The following is a 24,866-nucleotide window of genomic DNA, read 5'->3' as shown; positions in this document are numbered from 1 at the left end:
TACGCTCTCTCCCCCTTCCTCTCCTTTGTTACCGTGGACCTTTTAAAAGCGGCACACCGCCACATCCGAAGAATACCACCTGAAGAAGGAGCCGAATTGGTTCCGAAACGTCGGGCTAGTAAATTTCCTTATTTGGTTGGAGTCAATCTCTAAGTCTTAGAGAATGTACAATGCTAGTTTTGTGATAAAGACATTTTTTAAAGATTATTTGTACTACTAGTGCAGTAGAAGTGTGGCGTCAGCTAGAATCACTGATGTTCAGGGATTATATATGTCACTTTACAGATTAGAATCATTAGATACACAGCTCACCACCTTTCCTTCAGACTGGTCATTGTGTTGCAGAGACTTTTAGCAACAATCTTGGTTACTGCTATTCCTGTCAGTACAGTGACCTGCATTTTTTCCTTCAAATAATTTTTAAAAAAGATTTTGCACTTACATATTCTTTAAATTTGCTCAAATTTCACAGCAAGATTGCATTTTAAGCTCTGGGTTGTTCAATACATGGCACTGTTACTTGCCTGGTTTGTTGAAGGGATAGTGATGAAGTATATTTATGTCCTGCAGTGGACATAAATATAGGCTGATGATGATGATTATTTGAAAACTTGCTTTTCTTTAATTTTGTGCAAAAGGTTGATTATTAGAAGAAAAAAATGAAGGTCAAAGATATATTTTTGGAACTTCATGCTGATACCTCAGCACCAGCTCGTTGAAGTGACGTAGTAGGTTTCAAAGTATTTTCTCGGATTTGGGCCATTTTCGCACACTAAAAGTTCTCTACTAAACTTGCTAAGTTCAGTCTTAGGCTTTCTTGTAATGCAATGCAGTCCACTGCAGTCCAAACAATATAACTAAACCCGAGCAGACTCTGTCAAAATCCATGCCATAACAGCAAGCTAGTGCAGAACTTCAAGGCAGTGGTGGCGCCACTCATATTTTTACGTCTTTCTTGACGTGCCAAGCCGTCTGTTGTAGTAAGAGTGGCATTTCTCATATGGTATAACTGCAATTTATTAACATAGTTCAACTTATTTTTTTCATTAAAAATTAAGAAAAATGTGAGACTTTGCCTTTGTCTGCACCTATCGTGGGGTTCACATCGCAGCCCTCCCATGATTAACATAAACCAGTCACAAAGGCCACACTTTGTCATGCTGCAAATGCCAGAAATGACAAGGTACCATTGTAGCCATCACGTTTAGGACGTCACTCACTTTGACGGTTGCAGTGAAAGGCACATTCAAGTTTTTTTTTAGTTTTTTTAAAGCCAGGCAAATAACAGTGCTCAGGGTTATGTTGAATGATTTAGACCATGTGATGCGATCTTGCTGCAAAAGTTGAGCTAAATCATAGCTTAGGTAAGCAGGAAATCTTTTTTTTTAGAGATTCTTAGAAGGGGAATATACAGGTCACCAAGTTCAGTGCAACCAAAGTGTCATGTCTTGTGGGTAGGTAATGCAGATGAACTGCTGTTGGTGCTTTGTTTGCAGCCGTTGCCATCACCGATGAGACCACAAAGTGCCTAGATGTGATACTTAAGAGGATACGTGACAAAGAATGGGATGATGTTGAGTGAAAGACGAGACCAACGGAAGAACCATTTGAGCTGCGCTGACAGGTCACACTGGACCAGGAGAAAAGCAAGCTCAGCTTAGTGGAGGTCTGCATTTATATAGAGGGAAAAAATTGCCTTGAAGTGCATGTTTTTTTTGTTTGTTTTTTTCAATTCTTATGTGCCTAGCTTCTAGGAGATCATTATCTGCTTTATAGCCACAAAGTCCAAGCACCATTCTACACAAAGAAAAAGTGGAACAACTAGTTCACCTTTATTTTTGGCTACGGAGAGCAGTACATTCCAACAAAAAACAATGAAATATTTCTGTGTAAAAATAGTCTAATCATTAATTAGTACAGTCAATTTTCGTTAATTCGACCCTGACGGGACGGACAAACTTGATCGAATTATCTGGCGGGTCGAACAAAAAGCAGAAGAAACGTTAACATAAGGCTGATTCATTTGGCAGTTTTTGCCCAATTCTAACACGCCCCACAATCAAATGTGCACGTGTTTCTATGTGTACAAAGTAAAAAACTACCATAGAGATAACGTTAAAGTTCCGAAACAAAGTACACATCTAATGCACAACCGTTTCTTTAGCAAGAAAAATGGGCAAGGTTCTAAAATGTGTTGCACTGTGGCTATCAGTTCTCTAAAGTTAGCTTCGCCGCAATACATCCGCGTTATACGGTAAAGCACATATGCCGCGAAGGCGGTCTCGGTTTCGTATCCGATTGAACTGTGCAGCGATTTTCGGCTCAATTTTCTTGAAAAAAACTAAACAAAATGTACGTGTTAGAATCAGATAAATACTGTAACCAGACATTGTGAGCTGCGGTTATTGCTTGAAAATCTTCTTAGGGCAGGCAGGAAATCCATGTTTTCAATGATAGATGATGTGTTCAATACATTCACTGTTCCCTGAGCTCCACCAAGACAGACGCTATTACTAAAGGGTCACTATCGGGTCACCATAAGGTTCAGGCACATGTGTACTGACTGGTCAAGTTCGGATTATCCGTAGGGTTGTTCATTTTCCCGATTTTTACACCCCGAACCTGTTTCAGGAGAAACCCGACTTCCCCCCTGAATTCCAACACCATATACAAACGTATTCTTTTCTTTTTTTACGCTGCACGGAGTTTGCGGTGAGCACACATTATCTACCCTGCCTCGGGACAACAAAAGTAAATCCTGTTGGCTTAAGTGAATTCCAGTGACCTATAGTTAATTTCACAAGCTGCGTGCAGCACTGTGCACGCTGCACGGCTCTCAAGCAACCGCCCAACGAACGCACCTAACTCTTATTTAGTAACTCACTGTGACATTCTATGGAGGCCGGCTGAAGAAAAGCAACAACAGGCATTCCAATAGGCTAGAAAACCCTGATGTCCCTCCGATTACAGGCTTGAAACAGATCCCTAATTTTAAGGCGCTAGCATGGAGGAGCTCGTAATACCCTACAATAAAAAAAAGGGAGAAAAAAAACAAAGGAAAAAAACAGGAATGCAAAGTGTTACTTAGTACATTTGTAAATTTAACCCGAAGAAACACTAATTTTGGAATAGTTCCACAAAAAACCCGATTTTTCCCCGATTATTAGCTTGAAAAATAGCACCCGATTTTTACCCCCCGAATTCAAAAAAATGTACAATCCTAATTATCCAGTGACGGTCAATTTTCAGATCGAAGTAACGAAATTTCAGGCCCATAGAAATATATGGGTGCTGGCGTGGACATTGTTCAGGATCGAATTAACCAAAAAATAAAATAAACCAGAGTCGAATTAATGGAAGTCTACTGTACAGTGAAACCTCAATAATGTCTGCCTGGCAGGAACGCGACATAACTACGCACTAAACAATGGTATGCACTAAACGCCAAGTACACATTTGTGTCTCCTGATGCGTGTTGCTGCTACTGACAAATAAATAAATGTGATGTAACAGGAAATGTTAGCTAAAATACGTACTATGAGTTTTTTTTTTCAAACACGGCTGAAAAAATTCTGGCTCTCTCAATTGCACGGCCATGTGATAGTGCATAGGCGATATACAACACGGTGGCAGACATGGTAGCTGTGCAGATGACTCATTCGGCTTTCTCCGATGCTAAGCAAGTGTTTGTACAGCTATCTGCTACTCAGCAGAACCGGTGCGGCTTCATTGCAACACAGTACCTGATGCTGCAGGGTGCCCATAGTCCTGTGCTATTTGTCCGCAGCATGCCATGTAATAAGCGCATGTCATCACTGTGCCGGGACACTTGCTGGAACGGAATTCTCAGGCGATCAATTTCAAAGGTAGTTTCACTTTCACAAGTTTTTTCCAGCACTCTACTTGACTGCGTTTTCAGCCAACAGCGTTTCAGGTACTGTGGCAAGCTCGCTATCTAAGCACAGTGCCAAGAGTGCTCTCGACTTCTGAAATTTGCTGTGCCAAGTCTCCCAAAATATAGCGAAAGTGAAACTATCTGCAAAAGTGATCACCCAAGGCCTGAGAATACCACCCCTATATCGTACGCATGCGTGTTTGCCAGCAGACCAGCACCCGTATTTCATGTGAGCATCAGTGCAGTGAGGTTTCTTCGTGCCCGCGCCACCCCTGGCCATGCACGAGCGTGGTGCATATCTTGTTGAGCTGATGCGCTGATTGTGGGCTGCTTTCGTTGCTGCAAGTGATGCGCACTAGAAGTGGTCCTGCTCGAAGAGCCTGCAGGGAATGGCGGCTTTGAACGGTGTTACGCACTGTGCCACATGCACTGCCAAGCAGAGCAGATAGTTAACGATGCTTATCACGATACGGTTGGATGCGACAAGCCAAACTGGTGCGCCAGTCAGTGGTTATATTCTTTGCTGAGGCCGCCACCATGCCTCCATGCATTTTCGAAGCTTCTTCGTATAGGCATCTGAACTCGTGCTGAAGCAGAAATCATTGGTTGACCAGTCTCTGTTATTCCCAAAAAGGTGGAAGATCTTTTGCAGCACAGTGTGGCATTGGATTCACCATAAGTTGAGGTGGAGCACTTAACCTTTACACAACAAAAAGTGATCGTGGTACGTACTAACTGGTAGTCATACGACGAGCCACTGGCTTAATTAAGCGATCAGCCAATACATTAGGCTCTATGGAGACTGGGTCGGGGTACGTATTTTAAGCGGGTATGTATTAACAAGGTTTTACTGAAATTAGTTTCCTGAACTACCCACAACTGAAAACTCGCTCCAACATATCAGAAAATCCTACTTCAGGCTTTAAATCAGAGTTTGGACATGTCAGATTGCGCATATCAAAAATTATACTTCAGGCAATGTGGGGTTAATTGTGGTTGCAGGAAATTATCTGGTAAAATTTGTGCATCTACTTATTTCTATTTTTGTACACTGCAACCCTTCTTTAGGACTGTCACTGGGGAAGGTTCGCACATGAGGAAAACAAAGTTTTGGCAAGAAAAAATAAAGTGGAATTCAAAGTGCAAGACAAAGACAGCACATTATAGCATTAAAAATTCTTGTAGTGGTAATGGTCACATATTGCGTGTGTTGTAGTTATGTAGGAGATATGTTACATGGCCAGTTAAATAGCAAATGTAGAAGTTTCGGGGACTCATGTTATCATTGAGAAAGATTTATATTTGCTACAATATAAGGCGGTGACAAGTTTGGGCGATATTTAACTTGAGATTAAATGATTAGCAACTTGCATGTGTTTCGTGCCCCCCTTGCTCTGCCTTACTGTCGTGCTGCTTGTGTGCAAAAAAAAGTTGCATGTGTGCTTGGAACTCTTGTAAATTATAATTGCAGTGCCAAAACCTGTTGTGAGATGTCATGCTTTATACCATTAGGTTTATGAGCAACAGTTCCTTGAGAAACAAAAAATTGTGGATGACGATGCACCTCCCAAGGAGAATCCTGCCCATGTTGAGATTCGAACAGCCATGCGAGACTTGTTCACAAAATTGGATGCATTGTCCAACTTCCACATGATGCCAAGGCCTGTAAGTTCTAAGTAGTCCGCCTTACAGTGTAGATTTTTTTTTTATTTTTACAAATTTAATGTGCCATGACACTATGTTGAAGAGGAAGTAGTGTGAGCTGTACTACCCCCAAATACTTTGAAAAATTAGTCTTGCTGATTGTACTCCCCCCTTGAATGGGGAGTACATAGAAATGTAAGGGGGGGGGGGGATACTCGCAAATTCTATAGTGGGTTGCATGTGAAAATGCAATTGTGAAATGCAAATTTCTTGTGCTTAAACAGCATGCCAACAGCATTACAGTGTGAATAAGCATTGGATTGGATTCTAATGATAAATAGCCAGTCTGTTGGCTTTTTCTCTTGAATAAAATATATTGCTATACACACATTAAAATGTACAGTGCAGTCCCCTTTTAAAGGAAACATGCAGTTCAAGCTTAATCGTTGATTGCAGCTGAGATCCAAAATGAAGCTTTGCAGTTGGTGTGCATAAGCACAGGTGTCTCCCTGGTGCTTCATTGCAAGACATTCTTTTTCAATAACATTGAAGAAGTGCTGCTGTTATTTTCACTGTGTTACCATTTTAGTGTTCCTGATAGGAGCTTCCTGAGCTCCTGAGCTTACCACTGTCGTTGAAAAGAAAAGTGTACTATCATTGTATTTTACCGGTGCTAACATATGGGGCAGAAACTTGGAGGTTAACAAAGAACCTCGAGAACAAGTTAAGGACCGCACAAAGAGCGATGGAATGAGAAATGTTAAGCCTAACTTTAAGAGACGGGAAGAAAGCGGTGTGGATCTGAGTGTAAACAGGGATAGCCGATATTCTAGTTGACATCAAGAGGAAAAAATGGAGCTGGGCAGGCCATATAATAGGTAGGATGGATAACCGGTGGACCATTAGAGTTACAGCATGGATACCAAGAGAAGGGAGGCGCAGTCAAGGACGGCAGAAAACAAGGTGGGGTGATGAAGTTAGAAAATTTTCAGGCACAAGTTGGAATCTGCTAGCGCAAGACAGGGGTAATTGGAAATCGCAGGGAGAGGCCTTCGTCTTAGAGTGGACGTAAATATAGGCTGATGATGATGATGGTTTTCATCACGCAAGTGGTGATGTGTATGAATGTGACCCAAGTGAAACATCCTGTTTACTGTCACATCTGAAATTATGTTTTGAGTTAAGCTGTCTTTTACCTTCCGATTTGCTGGCTGTGAATTGTTGCTTTCTGTGAGTCTTTAGCATGCGAATGCGTATAATGAACTAAATAGGCATAGTATATGGGAGGTCAAGCTGCATTTTGCTATAATGTGTCTGGTGTTGGCTCTTCAGCAGTTTTCATGTTTGGATTTCACGTAAGGGAAAGAAAGTTGTTATCCATCTGAGTATAACAGAGCTACAGGGAAATTCCAGATGTGTTTCTCAGATGCCAAGCTTTGCAGTTGAAAAATTTCGTCCTGATCTGGGGTCGCGCTGGGACCAACACCTTTCTTGAGCGGTCACTCCAACAATTTTTTTTTCATGAAACTTCCTCCACCTTGCAGATTTACACAGAACTGAATCACCATATTTGGAGTTGAAATTCAACACAGCCCGTACTATGGGCTGCCATTGTGCCTAATCTATTTTATGCACAACAGAATTTCTAAACAATTATCTTGCTGCCCTCAATCACACAGGTTTTGGTTGAGGTGAAGGTGGTGAGCAACCTTCCATCTTTGAGTGTTGAAGTGACCCCAGTAGGTGTGAGTGCTGCTTCACTCCTGGCACCTACGGAGGTCAAGGTGAGAAACTTGACCAAGTTTGCATTCTCAGGTTCCTGCCTATTGGCCAAGTGATTAAATTTGCAACTGCGCTGGGTGATTAACAGCTCGACCATTTAGCTAGTATACTAGCATTTACTGAGTTCTTAAAATGTAATAATTTAACTTATGCATGCATATTGCCAGGCATCTTGATTTCATAATATCAGTGGTGCTGGTAGTTGAGGTTGATTATTAATGACACTTTTTGTTAGTCCTGTAGTGTTCTCTTTAGCTTTTGCTCATCTTGCATTTTGATGCACCCTTGTTTACTGATCAGTACTTTGTGTACTCCTTTGTTGTTTGCTTATGCGATAAAAATGATTTCAGACCAAGCCAAAGGGAGAGATGGTTGCCAAGGGGGAGAGGACTCACACTCAGAAGCTGAGAGGACGAAGACTCAAGAAGGCTCTTCAGAAACGCCGAACTACCAAGGCAGCTAACAAGGCTGGCAAAGTCACTGAAGACAAGAAGAAAGTGATCAAGGCGACAAACACAGAACTTGCCAAGACTGTCAAAGGCACGAAATCAGCAAAGGGCGCTAAAGCTGCCAAGGTATGTCTACTTGAAGCTGTACTTTCGGTGCACTTGTAGTTACTCCTGGGCGTGATTTCTAAAGCTCAGGCTACTTTTCTTGGCCGCTAAAACAAAATCTGGAAGTGCAGAGATTATGTACTAAGGGTGTGGAATATTGTTGCTGTGCTATGCAGTGTCAGGTTTGTGTTGTTTCTTCCTGATGTGGTTAGACATTGCACTGACTGTTTTCATTGAGTGTTGTCTAATTTTCAGGGAAAAAGTGACAAGTGGGCAGAGGAAAGCCTTTCTGTATCCAAGAAGTTCTTCGAACAGCTTCAGGATCAGGTTACCTCTGCAGTTGCACCAACAAAGAAAAAAACAAGAAAGACGCTGTTGTTGCTGCTAACTTTAAGTTGTAAATATATGTTTATATTCACTGTCATGCCTGTATTCAATTCGCGCAAAGCATTTCATTTTATTTATTTATTTTATTTATTTTACAATACTGCAGGCCCTCCTCGGGCCCATGCAGGAGTGGTTACAAAATGAGATATAGTACAAAAAAAAGACAGGAAAGTGAAACCATTGTATCCAAACAAAGAACATAAGCACACACAAAAGTGATCATACTCAATAAATACGCACACTTTACTTAAAGGAGCGGTTCGTACAAGCAGGAAAAGCAGCGTGTCCTTTGGCTTTGCTTTCTACCGATTCTGTGAACTCGTTTTATTGAGTCAATTTCAATTCCTAGGATCTTCTTAAATATATCGTCTCGCACTTTTGCTTCAAGCGTTTTAACATCTTCATCAGAGCTCTCACTTAGTCCACAAATTACTAGGTTGTTCCTCCTACTTCTATTTTCTAAATCATCAACCTTCGATGCCAGAAATTCGACTTGCGTCATGGTAGATTTACAAGATTCTTTGCAGTGTACCATCTTTTCTGCGCATTCTTTCCATAGTCCTCTTTCATTCTCAATTACTCTCATTCTTTTCTGCAAATCTGCAACTATTGTCTCCACATGCTTGATATTTGAAGACAGTTGTTTCAGTGTTTTGTTCGTTTATTTTTGTTCTCTTAGAATGCGTTTCATTAGTTCCCGCTGCGAACATTCGTCCGAATCAGAGTCAGGGCCTGGATTTTGTTCCACGTCTCCAGATGTTAGTAACATTAAGCGGACAACATAAACACAATCCCGCAAAATAGCAACACAGCATTGTGGACTTGGGAGCACCGTCAATGTTACATTGTTGTCTCTAATTGAAGAGACTAAATGTTTGTCACAAACCTGTGCGATCAAAAAAAATTTGATCAGCGTCCGTGCTTGTTTGGTGCTTCCATATCCACTGAAGGGTATGTCGAAATGGTTGCTGCTTTTATCCCAGTGCCATGAAGTCTCCGTCGATGTCACCGTGCTGGTCAGGTGGTCCCAGTGCAGAGCACGTGGTATAGATTCTTACGACGTGTTTCGTCTGATGAAGCCAGCAGGGCAGACAGCCGGAGGTAGCAGCAGATGGGCCTGATGCAGCGCATGCTCAGACCCTGCGCTGACGAATCCGGTCCTCGGCAGCACGATCTGTGCGATCAGAAAAAATTTCATCAGCATCCGTGCTTGTTCGGTGCTTCCAAGTCCACTGAAGGGTACTGTAAAATTCCGTGCAAGCGCCCCCCCATTAACTTCGGTGCCAATTTCCAATTTCCGCGCCGTTCCGGGAAAGCCCCCCCCCCCATCCCGCCCTTTCCGCTCCGCACCAACACTGGCCTGCCACATCCAGTCAACAAGAATAATGGCAAATTTGGCAAATCGCACCGGTGCGCATCGGGGTGTCCCGATGAGCCATTTCATCGAATCATGGTCGCACCCGGTGCCCCTAAAGTCCCTAGATATTTTTTCTAGGGACTTTAGGCACCCCAGTGGGCTTACGTCCGCATCGGGGCGAACTGCGGCTGGCGGTCTGTAGTTCACAGACCGCCGGCCAACGGCGAGATCTGCCTCTCACACGGCACAAAGAATTTCCCTGCAGCACAGCGACGTGAACGCTCGGCGACAGAGGAGTGGTCGCGGCTACGCTTTGGCGTCGCCGGCAGCTTCACCGCTGCTAATCACTCGCCACCAATATCGTCGCTAGGCTTTTTCCAGTTCACTTCGAATCTGTAGCAGACGGCGCTTCAGAACGAACCGCCGACGCTCCCAAGCAGCAATGTTTTGTTACCGTCGTTGCCGCTTTACCCTCTCCTCGCAATAATTTCACACGAAGAAAACTTGCTGATATTTGCGGTGGCACCAGCTGCGATGCGAGCTTGGCCGAGCCGCGGTTCGCAGTCCGCCGTCGGTAGCCATGCACTGCAGCTGAGCTTGACTTGTATCGGAACTCTCATTAGTGCTAAACGTTTCACCGTGGACATGGTTATTAATAAAGTGAACATTACGCGTCACTCTACTCTAGCGGACATAATTTTGCCTGGAAAAGAAGCTGCATAACCAATGTTCGTTTCGCCGGTCGCGGCAACGCGTCACTGCAGCGTCGATGCGCTCTTTCTGTAGTTCTTTCGGTGGTTTTGAGTGATAAACACCACTAACAAATCTTTGGCTTAATAAAGTTTACATTCGATAAAATTTTAATGCCATTCCCACTGCGCTTCTTTTTTTTTGGCAGGAAAATTTTGTCGTTGCTATCTTGAATTTTGGTGCTGTTCCGGGATAGCGCCCTCCCTAACTTTGCCGGTAATTTCGACTTGCTTGAGGGGGGGCGCTTGCTCGGAATTTTACGGTATGTCGAAATGGCTGCTGCTGTTATCCCAGTGCCATGATGTCTACGTCGACGTCACCGTGCTGGTCAGGTGGTCCCAGTGCAGAGCACGTGGTATAGATTCTTGCGACGTGTTTCGTCTGATGAAGCCAGCAGGGCAGACAGCTGGAGGTAGCAGCAGATGGGCCTGATGCACCGTATGCTCAGACCCTGCGCTGACGAATCCGGTCCTCGGCAGCACGATCTGTGCGATCAGAAAAAAATTGATCAGCATCCATGCTTGTTCGGTGCTTCCAAGTCCACTGAAGGGTATGTCGAAATGGCTGCTGCTTTTATCCCAGTGCCATGATGTCTCCGTCGAGGTCACCATGCTAGTCAGGTGGTCCCGTGCAGAGCACGTGGTATAGATTCTTGCGACGTGTTTTGTCTGATGCAGCCAGCAGGGCAGACAGCCGAGATAGCAGCAGATGGGCCTGATGCAGCACATGCTCAGACCCTGTGCTGACGAATCCAGTCCTCGGCAGCACGATCTGTGCGATCAGAAAAAATTTGATCAGCGTCCGTGCTTGTTCGGTGCTTCCATATCCACTGAAGGGTATGTCGAAATGGTTGCTGCTTTTATCCCAGTGCCATGATGTCTCTGTCGACGTCACCGTGCTGGTCAGGTGGTCCCAGTGCAGAGCACGTGGTATAGATTCTTGCGACGTGTTTCGTCTCATGAAGCCAGCAGGGCAGACAGCCGGAGGTAGCAGCAGATGGGCCTGATGCAGCGCATGCTCAGACCCTGCGCTGACGAATCCGGTCCTCGGCAGCACGATCTGTGCGATCCAAAAAAATTTTATCAGCATCCGTGCTTGTTCGGTGCTTCCAAGTCCATTTTGCTGTACATAATAAAACTAAATGGCCATAAACATTTTATAATCATGAGATATCGTATATATGTCTGCTTTATGTAAATCAGAGCATTTTTTCACACTATTGCTTTATCTCTTTGACATGCCAAAAGCTACAAGGTGTAAAAATTTATTACATATACATGCCTGGGTGACTGCACTATAACATGAGATGCACTAGAGATTGTGAGATCTATTTTCATCCAATGCTGTAGGTGTGCCATAGTTTTTTAACTTTTGTAAGTTTGTAACAAATGCCACTGGCAAAGGGCATCACTGATAGTAGAGGTTGTACCGCACTCAAACAGAATAAATATAGTTTAAGATCTTTTCTAATGTAGCAATGAAAAGAAACTAAGGATCTGTGCAGACCTTAAAGATGAGCTACATGCTTACGTTTACTAGCTAGGTAACGATACTGAACAACAAAATGCATCAATGTACAATTCAACATTGTTGTAGAGCTGTAGTGATGCACTGTAGTGTGCGAGTGCAAGAATAGTGCATTTGCATCAAAATTGAACTATGCTGTAGTTTGAGCATTAAAAGCATCTAGGTTAAATGAAGTTTTAGTGCTTTTTCTTTTTGTAAATGTTTCCCTCCACTACAACTCAGGTATGAACTGTTTTGAATTGATGGCTGGGGACATTTCCTTGTCCCTATAATCTAGTGGATAGGAGGCCTTGAAGAGGAATTGGCCTCAATCAGATGCGTTATGCTTAAAAGCACTGAAAGTTGGGCGAGTTAGTACTCATGAGTGGGAAGTTGCAAGTAGTGCAAAAAAACGTGGAAAGAGGAGCAGAGAAACAGACAAGACAGTTAGTGCAGCGCTTGTCTTGTGCGTTTTTTCTGTGCCTCTTTCCGTGTTTTCTGCAAACTGCTTTTAATTCCCCAACCGCAATACTCCGTGTGGGTGACTGTACACCCATGCAGGTAATTTGTTGCTATGACCTGTGGACTGAGCTCTTCCCACTTTCGCCGTCATAGTATGCATCACAGGCAATGTGTGGGTGGCTTTGGATGCTCACACGTTGTGGGGATACACTCTACGTGAGGCTAGGGCCAGTAGCGCACTCAGGATCTCTGCCAGGGGGGGAGGCTAAATTTTTGAATGGGGGGGGGGGGGGTGTGAGCACTATGCATGGTATGCATTTGTCTTGCTTTAGCCAGAGGAATCCAACAGCAAATAAAATGCCTAATAATTATCATAATGACACCAAGGATGATGACGATGTTTATTTCTTCAGCGTTTTACTCAAAGTAATTTAAGAGTGAATGAATAAATACAAGACAGTGATAGAGTGTTTTTGTTAATCTGGAAAATTCGACCTCAAGTTACCTCCTGAATTGTCATGACAGTGTGAACAGAGCACTGACGGTACACGTTGGACTGCTGGGGCTGGACGTGTGGGGGGTGTTACCTCGGCCTCGTCGGTGCGCCACTGGCTAGGGCTGAAGAAAGGGAGCGTATGCTGTGTGTGAGAAGATTGCAAACATATTAACTACATGGTACCTGGCAAGATTAGCACTGGTTGTCTTCCTGCATGCCAATGTGGTGAAATGTGCCATGGTAAGCAGAACTGGACCTGGGACTGCATGAGAGCAGTGGAGTGATTGGCTGGGGCTCCATTTTTCCATTTTTCAAGGAGGGGCTCAGCCCCTCTGCGGCACGTCAACTGTAGCAGTGCAGCACCCATTCGACAAGCACTGGAGGCGATTTTAGTACCAGTTGGGCCTTGTGCGGGGCAATTCTAACTCTCCAATTTTTAGACTAATGATTTAATCTTGATTAACCGGTTGATGTGGACTGAGAAAAAACAGGAAAGCAGGTATTGTCGTATTGCTACAGTACATTTCCACAAGGCACCGCACATGACGTTCACCACCCTCGTTCGACTAATATTCTTGGCACAGCATACTGTTTCAAGAGACACCTGCGTGAAGCTACCTGCTCATGAATTAGTGAAGGTTCTATTTGGTTTCTTTAGATTACCAGTTAATTTTCATTCGTTTAGTTGTGGATTATGAGTGCTGGGTTATACCAAAGATGCATGCATTTGTCCACTTTTGTAGGGAAGTAGGTGTGAAACCATAAAATATGCTATAGTGCCTGAGGTTGTCAATAAAGTAACGCAATTAATGCTCTATGTTGCAGCTAGACTTATTTGGTTTGAGTTCACATGATTTCAGCCAGGGACCAACCTCCGTCGGAGTGAAGGCCAATCTCTGGCCGAAACGTCAGTACAATCCTGGTATTTTTCATGTGCTTATATTCTTTCACCTGTTTCACTGTCGGTTCCTGTGATTCAAAGCTTCACTGATATATATATATATATATATATATATATATATATATATATATGCGTGTGTGAGTGTACATGTGCTATACTGGTCACTGCCCTATGAGGGACCCCCACTTCACTGAAGGGCGACTTTAAGCCCTGTGTGAATGCATACTGTAATCTGTTCTTGTAGTTGGCACTGTAAAGTTGTAATGATGCTATGAATTGCATAAGAGAAGATAATAAATAATTAAATGGAATGCTGAATTCTACAATTATGGTGATGCATTTTTATTTGAACTACTAAAAAGGCAAATGTACCTGCTGCTTCCTCAAACTCAAATTTTGCAACAATATTGCATTTCTTGGTATGCTGATAGACAGCAAAGCCAGTCAACTTTTCTGCAGCAGCCGACTCTTCCAATGGCAGAGTTGTAACTTTTTCTTTTTTTTTTAAGACAAAGCTACGAAAGCAAAGATGCCAATTGCTTTTTTGAATAATGTGGGCTTTAAAGACGGAAGATTTAGCTTAGGAGATCCTATGAGAACAGAGAAATCATTTTTATTGGCTTCCAGTGCACCGAAATTGGCGAGGCCAGTTGCATTTCAAAGAAAAAAGTTAGAACATACCGACTGTAGGAAGTTGATTTTTTATTTAGACCATCACTTTTTAGAAAATTTCTCGAAGATTGCAATACCTCAAAAATCTCAAGTATCAATCAAATTTATACCCATAACTCAGCAATAAAAAAAGGTACATCACAATTCTGTAAGCTGCACGTACTGAGACATCCAAACGAATTGATATGTTACACACTGCTCTGAAGCATACCACTTGAAGCTAAACATTTCGACAGAATTACCTGTCTGGTTGGGAAAACTGATTAAGACTTAGAGATTGACTCCAACCAAATAAGGAAATTTACTAGCCCGACGTTTCGGAACCAATTCGGCTCCTTCTTCAGGGGGTATTCTTTGGAGGTGGCGGTGTGCCGCTTTTAAAAGGTCCGTCGTAACAAAGGAGAGGAAGTGGGAGAGAAAATTTTTTCCCCGAAGCCAAAAGTTTTCCTCAGGTACATGGATGATTGCTTCTGTATCGTGAAGGAGTCGCAAGTCGAAAACCTGCAGAGCCATTTAAATTCCATAGACCCGGATATACAGTTCACGTCGGAGCGCGAACAAAACGGATCGCTACCATTCCTAGATGTACAAGTTACACGAACCAATGGCAATCTAATATTCCCAGTCTACCGAAAACCAACCCACACAGGCCGCTACCTACACTTCTCAACCAACCATCCGGCAAACCACAAGGCATCGGTCGTAAATTCTTTATTGAAAAGAGTCGAAACTCATTGCACATTGGAATCAGATCAAAAGAAAGGAGAACGGTTCTCAACGAACTCAAAAGGAACGGCTATACAACGGAATTCATTCGAAAAACAACCCAACAACAAAAAATAAAAAACAAACTACGAGACCTCCAACCGTTGACTCCCCCTCGACCACAGAAACGAGTGTCCATCCCATACGTCAATGGTACCAGCGAAGCTCTCAGCCGAATATTGAAAAAGGAAGGCCTCAAAGTCGCGCATAAACCGATGAACACTTTGAATATCCTCATTCCTAAACCAAAAGACCGTCCACCAAAAGAAAAAGCTCAAGGCGTCGTCTATAAAATCAGCTGTGCCGACTGTCCGGCGTCATACATCGGGGAAACCAAAAATCTAAAAGAAAGAATCGGACAACATGAAAACGACGTCAGAACATTCAACCGAATACGCAGCGCTGTCGCCGAACATTCCGAAGACGCCGATCACAAGATTTCTTTCCACGAAACCGAAATCCTTGAAACAGAGACAAACTGGCGAAAAAGGCTACTACTCGAGTCTTGGCACATTCAGAACAAGGCGGGTAATATAAACCGCGTGAAGGGCATTCTTCCTTCTTTGTATGTTCATGGCCTTGCAGACGCGACGAAGGGAAGAAAGGACCCCCCGCTCTAGGTCAGCAACACCAAAACAACTCGTTCCCCCCCCCCCCCCCCCCGTGTCCCTCGTCAATGCATTCCCGCGACTAAAGGGCGCCCAGCATCGGTCAACCCAGCCGACCAGCGACGTCGAAGCCCCCCCCCCCACCCCACCCCACCGCCTATTTTGTCTGTCTAGAACAGGTGCCCTGCCAAGTGTCTCCGCACCTTACGCTCTCTCCCCCTTCCTCTCCTTTGTTACGACAAACCTTTTAAAAGCGGCACACCGCCACCTCCGAAGAATACCCCCTGAAGAAGGAGCCGAATTGGTTCCGAAATGTCGGGCTAGTAAATTTCCTTATTTCGTTGGAGTCAATCTAAGTCTTAAGCATACCACTTATTTGTGAAACCCTCTTAAACTTAGCAACAATTTCATGTAAGCTGTAAACTCTATCATACATCACACTTGGCCATTTCAGATGCTGCAAGAGATACAGTTCACAAAACTGCGATATCTGTTTTTGATGCAAAGTGGTGCCGTGGTGCTTCGGAGAAGTTTGTAAGCTTTGTCCTTGAATTTGTAAAAGAAAACTTGATTTCCCACAATTTTTGTAAAAATTTGAGCCATAAATAAAAATATTGCTTTTTATATGTAGCAAATTTTATTCAGATTTGTTAGGATAAACGCACAGGTAGCCACCATAGCGCAGGTCACTGTACAATCATTGCTCGCTTAATCCCACTTCCGATGCATGTTTGGAGGCTGTCACTTTTTTTGCCGTCAAATGGAAGTGAAACCAATGCAGGCTTTTATTTGCAATCATCATCATCTACAACAGATGATCATGGTGACGTAAACATCATCGACGTCACATTGGTGTCGTCGGCTTCCAGCATGGCACCCCTGTCACAGCTAGAGATCAACTTTTGTAGACTGTTGTGGAGTAGTGCGAAGCTCTTGCTAATGACCGAAATCCCACAAATTGGAGATTCAAAAAGGTAACAGATCGGGCTAGTAAACAAGCTAAGAATAACCTCTCTCATTGGAGAGGTTACAGATTGTCCAGTTGCATCGACATGGTCGGATCAGGGAGCAACAGTTCGTTTAAATTGCCTAGCCGCAGAAATTTGACTACAGGTTGCCTTATCATTTCGCACGTTTTGCTGTAATGTTCCAGGTTGCAAATCCTGAGAGGTTAAAAGCTCTCAGATAGCTGACGAGGCTTTCTGCTCCCTGTTATTTATTTATTTTTATTTTTGGGGGGGTGAAAAATTGGTAACCGAACTTCTAGTCTCACGAAAGACATGCATGTAAACATGAGAGCAGCAGCTTTAGCTGATGCACGTTTGTTCACGCACCAAATACCTATGAGCAAGTTTACTGGTTTTAATTGATTTTCCTGGGTGTCCGTACAATGTAGCCAAGTATCGGAAGGCAGTTTCGGATGCAAAAGTCGCATACAAGATGACCTGGCTGCATGGGATTCGTAATCTTACAGGTTATTTTTATTTTAATGGGCGTGTTGATCGGCGCTGTAAAATGACGCAACAGGTGATTTACGACTTAATGCATTTCATAGTAGTCCATCGATTGGCATTGCAAATCTCATAATTGATTTACTCTGTCAACATATTTGTTTTTCAGTATGTTCAAAGCCTTGAAGATGTTACTAGATCTGAGGAACATAAACACATGGTAAGTGCCTGCACTTTCTCATTTACTCTTTATTTTTTCTGAATCTAGCGTTGAGGGAACATATTTTGCAGTCAGCCAAGCAAGGACACATTGCTGCATTACACGAGCGAAGTGGACTTTCTGAAACGCCTTATTGCTGTGGATACACAATACACAAGCAAGTACTGCAGGACATTTGCGTTATTTGTTTTTAAGCATTTTGTATGGTAGCATAGTTTGGGCAGATGCTGTGTGGGAGTACAATTTCCTGACAGTGGCCTTTTAATCGCAAACACTGCAGCCACACAATAGTCCAGAAAAGACCCTCAGCCATGAGCAGCTCACCCTAAAGCCTGTCCCTGATGGCAACGCCAAGGAGATACTGCTCAAATGGCAGACCAAGGCAATTCGTGATGTCCGTGAGGAGCTGCTGGAGTCCCGATCATCTGCCAAGACAATTGGTGAGAGCATGATGCAAGGCATGGGGAGTGATTGCTTGCAGCTTATTTGTGCGCTTCTTAGATGAGTTCAGGTTCCCACACACTTGGTGCTTATATGCTGCAGTTATGATGCATAAAGTGTAAGCAACTGCACAATGCATGATGAGGGTAAAAAAAGACACCAAACACCAGTGCAGCAAATTGCCTGAAATATGATGGGCATCTGGTTATCAGCCCGCAAGATTTTATAGATGCAGATATGTCCAAGATGGAATGCATATATTTATAAAGACTGTTGTAGCAGTATGTGTGCCCACTGTTTATAGATCGTTTTCTTATGATGTCACGGACATAGCTTTTCTCCCTGTTATTAGTACCTAAACATGGCTCCCACGGTAATGCCAGTGCACCTTATTATCATGCATAGAGTGTTTTGCTTTCTGACTGTGGCCATTTTTTACCAGATTATCTCTGTTATTGGTTGGTCGCTCTGCGCAAGACACACCTGTGGTGCTGTCCCATTCCTTATCTATGCGACTTCTCGAAATGCTGGTATCACAACATGGTGGCCATGATGACGTCAATGCAAACCATCTATTATCCATCTAGTACATGTTAGTGGCATAATGTGAATCTAGTTTTTACACATTAAGATTCTAGGTACAAAAAAAACTTCGGAGTCCCTCCTGGATTTTGCTTCTCACATGCCAAAATTTGCCTCCGACAGATGCCTGAATATTGTCAGAACTGTTTATTGAAAAAGCAGTTGTAAAAAAGAACAGCCACAAGATGAATGAAAATGAGGACACAGACCTCAACTATTAACTGAAATATCACATGTGCATTAAGGTGATGAAGGTGCCAGCAACTTTGTCAACCAACCATGGACCGTGGAGACGTGTTCACTCTCAAGAGTTCAGGCATGAAAGTTATTCTTTTTGAAGGACAGCTCGACTGTAAGACACATTTCTTCATCATAGTGTATGAATAGAATTTTACTATCCTTGAGTTTGGAAGAACAGTTGCATTTGCGATAGAGCAACAAAAGGCTATATGGTGCTGATCAACGACTGGTCAGTGCGAAGGTTAGTGAATGATTGCTGACAACTTTCTCAAGTGTTTACAAACATGTTCACAAAGCTTTTTCAAGTCATGAGCATGTCAGTAATCTGTTTTCATATTGACTGTAAGATGCACTTCTTCACTGCAGTGTCTGATGGAACTTCACTATCTTCAAACTTCAGAGAACAATTGCATTTGCAATAGTGCAACAAAAGGTCACATGGCGCTGGTCAATGACAGGTCGTTGCGATCAGTCAGTGAATGATCACTAACAACTTTGTCAGGCATTCAAGAACATGCTCACATAACTTGTTAAAGTCACGAGCATGCCAGATATGTGTATTCATGTATAGGTTTAGGACACCATACTGACCTTAACATTCCCAACTGCCTTTAGGCATGCTAAGCTTCAAATGAGTGTGGTGGCTTCCTAAACTGCTTAGCAAAGCAGGAATCCTTCTTCTCCAATATTTATTCATGTTCTTTATACTTTTTCTACTCTGTCTTTACAGCCAATACTTGGGGTGTGCAACTACTCAAGACTTTTGAATAATGAATCAAGTATTGTCCTATTTGATTCTGTGTTCGAATCGAATAGTCACTATTAGAACACCTAAATAGTTTTTGAATACTTCAGATTGTCAACTGTACACGATCAAACATGAAATTTAAGCAAAAATATGATAACCTTTATCTCATCTATCGCGAACATAACATGCTATAGCATGCTGCATCACTTGGACAGCCAGATTTTTCCAGCTAAACAGAATCATTCACCATAAAATGTTTACACATGGGATTCGGCAGTGGATATTGTTTAGTATGTACTAGTATTTATAGATGCAGCACCTGTATCCTCTCAATGGATTAAATCTGAATATGTTTCACTGCAGCATACGACTGTACCACCTGCCACAACCATTCAAACTAGAAAGAAAGTGCTTTTTATTTAGTGCTGCCATTTCTGCAGACGAAATGCGTTTCTGATTTGGTCCTGAAGGTATGCACAGATGTTAACACGTTCACTGCGGCAGTACCTTTTAGTTACGATTCCTGTGCTTAGTGACGCACCAGTGGGTCACTAGTCATATTCAAGTGCACCATGGCCCACCAGTGAGTTACCAGGAAGTTGTGCTCCTTTGAATGTTCCTCAAGGTACAGAGAGATGGCACCATGACATGTCAGGCCAGAAGGAACAATAAATTTTACTCTTCGTTGATTTCTAGGAAAGACGTGGCTTGCACACTGCAAGAAAGCCTTGCACAGCCACACAGGGGGAATAACTGCCATGACGCACCCATAAGTAACCCCCCATGACCCACGCCACAGTGAACATGTTAATTGACTCACAAGGCTTAACTTTACATGATAATGTATGACCACACATGCTCTGAAGAGCCCCGAGTTTGTGAACAAACTGCCTAATTGGTCCAAATGCTTCCTTTTGTGTTCATTTAGTAAAGCATGCTCTATAATGTGCAGTATAATGACAGAAAATTTCAAACATTGGTAATACCAGGACGTGAAAATTGTTCGATATTGTTACGGCGCAACCAAGAGTGGCGCCCGTCAGAAGAAGACAATTTGACATGTAGAGGTGGACTCGGTTTCGACAGCCATCTTGTTTATGTATCGTAGTCTCTCTTGTAAATAGCGTAAATACATCTTTATATGCGACTTCCGCATTGTAACAATATTAAAGGGGCCCTGAACTACTTTTCATCGAAGTGGAGAAAGACATTTGAAGTAAAAATAGGCTATTTCAGAAATACTTTGCCGCAAAAAGTACTTCAGTACGTTCAGCAGAAGCGCAGTTATTGGCAATCAAACACAGCCTCCGCTGTGCTCCCCTTCCTCCTTCAATGCCTTACACTGCGAAGGCTACGGCGGAGTGTAACGCTCCGCCTTCGAAATGTCACTGTAGCTCGCAGTTCAAATTTTATGTTGGATGTTGACGTAGATGCCAGGACTTCCGATTTCAGTGCCTACAACGCGCTAAATGTAAGCCAAGTGTGGTTGTCCACAGTGAGCAGCCAGCCAGTGGACTCGTGGCGGCACCCCGCGGCGTAGCGAACGAGAGCGACCAATAGCAGCCGCGTATTTGAATGTGCTTTATTACTTAATACAGCACACAGAAGAGAGTGAGGATCATGGCTTCTGTTGAAACAAGAGCGTTTAAAAGAAAGGTAACTTCGCGCTCCGCTTGAGAGCTTGACACACCGCTTACGGCAAGAAAACTTGACTGAGATGTTCACAGCAGCGTATGCTACCCGAAGACTATGTTATTTCACCAAGCCCAAGGGGTGGTTCAGGGCCCCTTTAATGGTGACAAGGCTTGGTCAGCAGAAGGCATGGTGAGAAGAAAAAAGTTACAATTACAAGGCTACCTTCTGCTGCTGAAAAAGACTGCCATTAGCACTTGCAAATGTTTGCCTAAAAGCAGTTATTCTGGTCATTTCTGCTCGGCCTCTTGTCACTATGCATTAGCAGTGTGACCTTGCGTAACAAAGTTAGTGTTTTGCAACATTGCCCATTTCCTTCATTACATCGTACTGCATTGTTTTTGTGAAGGGAAGTTGGCCTAAAGGAGGGCCAGGTAGTTGGCATTCTTCCATTGCTCAGACACACAGTGAGTAGAGCAAAGTGCAGTAGAGAAAATTTTGTTTATGTTCCTGCCAGTCCAGTAGCTGGGTAGATTGAATTCCAACCATAAAGAAGTACTGACACATATTTTACAAGTTGTTTAACTCTGCCACATCCATTGCCAAGTCCAATTTCTATTTTCTTTATGCGCCTCTCACTTCTTTTTTTTCTAACTGTTAGCAGGTGACAACAAGGGATTGTGAGAACGAGTTCCGGGCCAGGGTGCTGGTGAAGATTTTGATGCCGTTCTGCATTACCACAACTCCATGCAGGAGAAAATTGCTTGGGAAATGGTCTCCTTGGCACAGAACCTGAAGCAGAATTCAGTGCTTGCTGGACACATTGTGAAAAAGGACACAGAGGTAATAGATTTTTACCTTGCAGTAACCTGCATGCTTAGTGTATGCGAGTACTAGAGCAGGCACAAAAATTCTGCTTAGAGCATTTGGACATAGTGCCATGTAAGGTGTTAGCAACAGGCACTGGTGGTCAAACAGCAGTGGTGGTAATGAGACTATGAAAATCAAACTGTGCACAGTTGCTGTGTGTGCCAGAAGCACTTGACTGCTCGAATGTAGAGCTCTAGGAAACTTTGCAGTTCATTGGAATGTTGTGCTAACTTGCCGTGGGCCTCCTTATTTGAAAACTCTTTATTATTGGCGCCGATGACCGCGAGGAGCAGTGCCGAGTGACCTGAGGTGCATTCCTCGCTCTTGTCTGTCACGCAGATTGGCCTTAATGAGCTCATAACCCACAGAAACCACCTGCCACAGAACTGGAAAAACTCTCCTGTTCCCTGGACGAAAACTAGAAAGCAAAATTTTCTAAGCAATATAAAACTGTCATTAGGCACAGTATGACCTACAATTAAACTGAAAGCCTCACTGGTGTTTAGGACAACTTTGTTATTTTTTCACCTTCAGAGGTAAAAAAAAGCACTTTATACTATTCGACTGAAATTCTATCACTACAAAATATTTTCCAGACCTTCATATATGAACTGAGTTCTTTCATACTAATTTGGTGTTCCCTTTAATAACAGTAGAGTTTACTATACATCTCGATTCCTAGGTACCTAAGGTACCAATAGCTAGCTACATTCTTGTTACGTAATATGAGTAGCCACTTGAGCATGTGCAGCACTGTGTCTTTTGCACAAAGTTTGTAAGCATAAAAGTTTGTGTTAAATTTTCTGATATTCAATATTAACTTTTTTTTTCTTGATTCGATTTCAAATAAACTATTCCGTATTCGGACACCCCTACTTTCAAGCTGTTAAAACGCATATAAAGACACTGTGTTTATACCATGTTCAGAATATTTTAAATAAAATAAAATTGCTTGTGTGTGTTTAACCTACAAAACAACTTAATAATGCTGTGTTTCTGAGGCTTATGTAAGTACATGCATCAGGTGTTGAATAGATGTGGCAATGAGAAGTAAAAAATGTCAGAAGTTAAATCAGGACACAAAATTACCTCTCGACATTCAAAAACAAGGGTCTGGGAGAATGTCTTCGAACATGCACATGGTATCCTTTTATATTGTAGATTTGAACGTCCATTAACCTACCTGAGGTAATACAGTAGGAATAAAATTAAGGTTCCCAATATGTTCATCTTGTCAGACTTATCCTCTATAGATAGACATGACTGTGAGGTCATTAGGAGAAGCATTTCTTTAAACTTTACTACAAATTCCAAAGTTCATGCAATGCAAGTTCAGTGGAAAATCATAATTGATGCATTCTTTTGCCACCAAGCCTTGTGCTCACTAGTGCAACCTAGTCGGTGAAACTGTGAAGTCCAGGCTGCGTGCCAGGCTCCACGGATTTTCAACTTTTTAGATATTTTAGCACCCAAGCTAAATAATGGGTTTACAATTGTGCTTCCAATTCATTCGAAATGCTTTAGGTACACTGAGTACAAGACAAAACATTTTGTCATTGTGCAATCCACTTTCAAAACAAAGTGCACTGGATACTTTTTGGTATGATCACTACATGGCTCACCTGAATTGCAAGAGATAAAGTACATACAACCTGACTGCTTCAGGTTCAGTCAGTGGTTCCCAGCAAGATCAGTCAGTGGTCCCCGGCAAGATTACATAGCACCCTAAACATCAAACATGTGCAAAATTTGCCCATTCATGCTCTATGAGCTGCGCTTAATAGCTATTTTAGCCACATTATACTGCCCCCTGGGAAGCCAAAAAAAATTGGAGGACGCTTAAGCTTCGCCTTTAAGAGTAGAACGCGATAGCGTTATCGGGACCCATTCGCATCGCACTGTTCGCATACGGCAAGTAGGCTTCATTCACTGCAACACTAAACGTGGGAAAGCTAGCTTACAAAGACCAAGCTTACACCGATCCCCTTAAAGTCGGCTTCACTTTTAAACTGAAATGCATTGCTGGAAAGACATTTTTCCAGGGGCAATATAAGTGGTGTTATATTAAAATGTGAAGGCCCTAGCACTTTCTTTATTATTTTATTAATTGTTTGCTATTGCCCTGCACGCGCAGGTCTGATAGAAATGCTGGAAAAGGGGTTTGTGTTTGGGTTTCCTCGTAGCAGAATTAGGTTTTCTCGTTCATTCAAATTACAATCTGACACCAATTGGTAAACAATCCGACGGCGAATTCGACGCCGAATGGTAAAGTCGTACTTTACCATTTTTCTGATGGATTTCACTGTGAGAAATTCAATTTTTGTTCACCAAAACCTTGCACCACGTGGAGGGCATGCGCAGTCGATGTGGTTGGATGATTTTCCCCGCCACCCGCAATCACACGCCGGTTGCCGACGCTGGATTTTCTGCGACACGCCGGGGCCCTAAACACTATCGCGTCAATATTCGACTGAAAACTGAATTCCTTTTCCAACCCAGGGGGTCTTCGAATACATTGAAAATGTAGCTGGCCAACAAAGGGCCAACAAATTCCTCTGAGGTTTGTTCGAATTATTGCAAGTCTACTGTGTGTAGTTATAGAAGTAATAAGTAGCAAAGCAAAAATATTTTGCTGGCATGACTTTCACCATGTTGAAGTGAACTAAAGAATGTTTACCTTCCAGGCTGTTGAAAAGAGTGTGCAATCTGCGGACCAAAACTACGAGCGGCTACAAAATGAGCTGCAACAGCTTGAGGAGCACATACGTCGCTCGTGTAACTGTTGGATCTGGCTTATGCTTGCGATCATGTTTTTTGTCTTCCTCAACAAGGTTGTCTTCATGCGCATTTTTCTGAAGTGATGAAGGCTCACACGCCATGTTAGTAACTCCATGTACTAAATA

General features: G+C 42.9%; 2 pseudogenes; both read left to right on the top strand.

The window, feature by feature from the left end:
- Positions 1 to 11,115, top strand: part of LOC119442202 (U3 small nucleolar ribonucleoprotein protein MPP10-like) — a 33,566-nt pseudogene extending 22,451 nt beyond the window's left edge.
- A 5,534-nt stretch (positions 11,116 to 16,649) lies between these two features.
- On the top strand, positions 16,650 to 24,864 carry LOC119442194 (vesicle transport protein USE1-like; annotated as a pseudogene).
- The last annotated feature ends 2 nt before the right edge of the window (positions 24,865 to 24,866 follow it).

The sequence above is a fragment of the Dermacentor silvarum genome, chromosome 1 (genome assembly GCF_013339745.2).
Source record: "Dermacentor silvarum isolate Dsil-2018 chromosome 1, BIME_Dsil_1.4, whole genome shotgun sequence".
Classification (NCBI taxonomy): Eukaryota; Metazoa; Arthropoda; class Arachnida; order Ixodida; family Ixodidae; genus Dermacentor; species Dermacentor silvarum.
Note: the sequence above shows the minus strand (reverse complement) of the source record. Positions and strands in the feature narration are given on the sequence as shown.